This window comes from Triticum aestivum, chromosome 1D, assembly GCF_018294505.1.
Source record: "Triticum aestivum cultivar Chinese Spring chromosome 1D, IWGSC CS RefSeq v2.1, whole genome shotgun sequence".
NCBI classification, from domain to species: Eukaryota; Viridiplantae; Streptophyta; class Magnoliopsida; order Poales; family Poaceae; genus Triticum; species Triticum aestivum.
The window spans coordinates 416,921,789-416,926,089 of record NC_057796.1 but is presented as its reverse complement, the minus strand read 5'-3'; positions in this window follow the sequence as shown (position 1 = coordinate 416,926,089).

The following is a 4,301-nucleotide window of genomic DNA, read 5'->3' as shown; positions in this document are numbered from 1 at the left end:
CGCCCGCCCAACAATGTGTCAACAATGTTTCTCTGGCTTCGTGTCAAGAGACGACATTGAGTTTTGCTCGCAGCGTGCGCGCCGCCGAGTGCAGGAGGAAGACATCATCGATCTCAGCGATATTTTTTTAAGGATGGTCTTGTAAGGATTGATGAGTAATGGGCCCGCGCCATCTAATTTGTCCCATTATATTGGGCTATCCACGACACACCCCATGTTAATATCTTTCGACGACTTTGATGCTGCAGAAAATCGTGGATGTTATATCTCGCTTACGACGAGACCTAGCGTACCCTCTCCAAATAGTGACATGTGATGGACCGGCCGAGTAAGGAGGGAGGCGAACAACGCCTCCCGGCAATTTTGTTTTTGTTTTATTAGTGTTTTTAATATGGTTTTCTAGGTGTTTTTCTCTTTTTTTTCTTTTCATTTTCGCTTTCCTTTTCTTTTTTGCGGCTCCTATTGTGTATTTTGTTTCCTTTTTTACGGTTCTTTTTGTTCCCGACTATAAAAATGTTCATTGTGTTATTACAAAAATGTTCATCAGATATGCTAAAAATGTCCATAGAGTTTTTCGGGAAAAAAAGTTTTGATACATATTTAAAAAATGGTCATCGTGTTTTAATTGTGTTTCGTCGTGTAGATTATACATTAAAAAGGTTGATAGCATATTTCAGAAACATACTCAACACATATTTCATAGATGTTTGGCATGTATTAGTTTTTTATGTGTATCTAGAAATTGTTCATTGTGTATTAAAAAATCATAATTTTCTTATAAAAATAATCATATACTAAAAATTCTTCGCTGTGTATCTAAAAACTATTCAAAGTATTTAAAAATTGTTAAACATTTCTTCAGAAAATTTGTCATGTACGCTGAACATTTTTTTGAATACCAGATAATTTTTATGAAAATAATATATGAACATTTTTTGAACTCCATGAGCATTTCCTGAATGTGATGAACAATTCTGTAACACACAATGAATTTAATTAGGCAAAACTAAATATTTGAAAATATAACCTATGAACATTATTAAATATACGTTGAACATTCGATGAGTGCCTGCCAACTTTTTCAAAAAATAGAGTGAACCTTCTTTAAATAAGCGATGAATTTTTTTAAAAGACTATGCAAATATTTGAGATATGTGATGAATTTTTTTTCAACATATGCTATACATTTTTGAAACTATTATCATTTTTAAGATGCATGATGAGCTTTTTCTTAAAATATGTTTGGATTTTTTAATTTATTTTTGAATACCCACTATTTTTTTGTAAAATTAGTGAAATTACTTTATTTTTCTAAATATATATTTCGGACAACATTTTCGGAATATACATAAAAGAGGGGAGAAATGGAAAAACAAAAATGTAAAAGGAAACAGAAAACAAAAACAGCAAAACCTGATCGGCTCGCTGAAGGCTAGGTATAGATGCACGGGCGTTCGTATTCCTCGTGTAGGGCGACTGGAGTCGCCCAAACTTGCCTAAAAAAAAAGGAAAGGAGTCACCCAAACTTGCCGTTTTGGGGCGGCCTATTTGCAGGGCTGGCGCCCCTATTTTCCTTTCTTTTTCTTACTTTGTTTTCTGTTTTTCTCGCTTCTTTAAAAAAATTCTGGATAGCAAAAGATGTTCTAAATTATTTTTTATAAATTTCGTAAAAATCTTTCAATTTGAAAAACGTTCCAACTTTCTCAAGGTGTTCATGATTTTGAAAAAAAACTATTCACGGATTGAAAAAAATAGGTTTGGATAAATAAATGATCTAGGATGCCAAAAACAAATCACAAATTTTAAAAATGTTCATGACTCCAAAAAATATTCGCTAATTTGAAAAACATGTTGTGTATTTTAAAGAAGTTCAGTTTTCTTACAGAAATTCACAATTTCAAAATATATCAATGATTTAAAAAGTATTTCAAATTTCAAACAATGCGCATGAATTTTAGAATTTTCATAAATACACAAAAAACACGGATTTGATTTTTTTTGATAAATTAGTGTTCTTGGATTCAATAATATTCATGAATTGGAAAATGTTCTTGGATTTCAAATACTTGTGTTGACTCTTTTTAAAAAAATAGTATTTCATAAAATGTTCGAAAATTTGCAAAAAAAAAGATCATAAATCTAAAAAATATTCGCAATTTTTAAGAATATTCAAGTATTTGAAAAATGTCCCCGTGTTTAAAAAACTGTTTTTGAATTTAAAATAAAAAAGAAAGAATAAAAAGAAAACAAAAAAATGAGAAAAAGGAAATAAAAGCAAAAGAGAATAAGAGAAGAAAGGAAAAGAAAAGGAAAAACTAAATGGAAAAGGAAAAGGAAAAATAGAAAAAAAAACAAAAGCTGTCTAGTTGGGCCAGCCCAACTGTATGTAGCGACAGTATGCGAGGATGCACAATACCGCACGCAGGGAAAAGGATTGGCCCATAGACGGAGACACTGAGCCAGAAGAAGAAACACATTCCTCCATTTGCATTTTTCGCCACTTACATAGTCTCTGGCAGCCGATCACAAATGCTCCGGATTTTATTGCCAGAGAATTGCCTCATCGTAATGTTTTCAGGCGACATGTCACACCTTCCACGCTTACTTCTAGCCAAGGGAGCGGAAAACACATTGTGACATCTTCTGGGACGCCCGTAATGATGCTCGAAATGGCATTGTTGCTCCTCATTGATACGACCATTGATGATTTTGCATTGAATAATGCTTCAAAAGTCATTTTTAAGCCAAAAAGTCTGTGCTATGTATCTACATAGGTGATTTTTCCACCTGTTGGGCCCATCTTTTAAGTTCGCACCGGGTCTTTGAAAACTCAGGACCGGCCCGAGGGGCTCCCATAGAAGATTGCATATATTTTGTTTGCTCGGGTACTTGTTGGTTCTAACCTTTAGTGGATTAGCTAGCAACACAGTCTTGTGATCCGGAGGCTGCGGCCAAACACCAAGTACCTAGGTGTCATCGTAACTGGCGCAATGGCCCAATACATCTCTACCCTTGACTACTACGATGGAGGCTTACCTTTGGCATGCACATTGTACGCCTCCTAAGAATGTTATTTTGGCCTAAACCTGAACCCGGTCTACAGTCGAGCCGACATTGCTTACAAGTTTGGAAGGGTTAGTGCACTCTATATAAGCTACTCTTCTGCACCAAGTTATGGGTCACATGATGTAGGGTCATTACTTCCACCACGAGGGGCCTGAACATGCATATCTCTCTCTGTGTCACTCACTTGCGTCTTACGAGATCCAGCTACTTCCCTACCTCTCTCTTACTGCCAGAATCTCCCCCCACGACACTATGACCTTGAGATCTTTAGCCTCATAAGGAGCCAAGTACGTAGCAACATGATTTTTTTTGGGGGGAGGGGGGCTTGAGCTTCCATCTATGGTTAAACAACAGACGATTCTAACATTTGTTAGATGATTTGGATGGAATCTATGTCATAGTTCAATGCCAACACATATTCCAAGACATTCAAGTTGTGGGATCTAGATTTTGTTCTTGGGCAAATTACGCTGAAATCATTGATTTCGTAATCTCAGATATTTCGATTTTCATATCAATAGGATCCAAACAAATTTGAATGTGTGTTTGAATTGAACCTGATTTTTAGTGTCGCCACTTTTTTTGACCAACACACTGTGACCTTGAGATCTTTAGCCTCATAAGGAGGCAAGTACGTAGAAACATGATTTTTTTTGGGGGAGGGGGCATGAGCTTCCATCTATGGTTAAACAACAGACGATTCTAACATTTGTTGGATGATTTGGATGGAATGTATGTCATAGTCTAATGTCAACATATATTCCAAGCCATTCAAGTTGTGGGATCTAGATTTTGTTCTTGGGCAAATCACGCTGAAATCATTGATTTCGTAATCTTAGATATTTTTATTTTCATTTCAAGGATCCAAACAAATTTGAATTTGTGTTTGAATCGAACCTGGTTTTTAGTGTCGCCGCTTTTTTTGACCAAGACATGCATGTTGTCCTAGGTCCACTAAAATCAATGAATTTTGGTGAAAAATGTTAGTCCTGCTCCAAGTTTAATGTCACATTCATGGGATCATTCATGAGTATAACTAGCCATCTATGGTTAAACAACAGACGATTCTAACATTTGTTGGATGATTTGGATGGAATGTATGTCATAGTCTAATGTCAACATATATTCCAAGCCATTCAAGTTGTGGGATCTAGATTTTGTTCTTGGGCAAATTACGCTGAAATCATTGATTTCGTAATCTTAGATATTTTTATTTTCATTTCAAGGATCCAAAC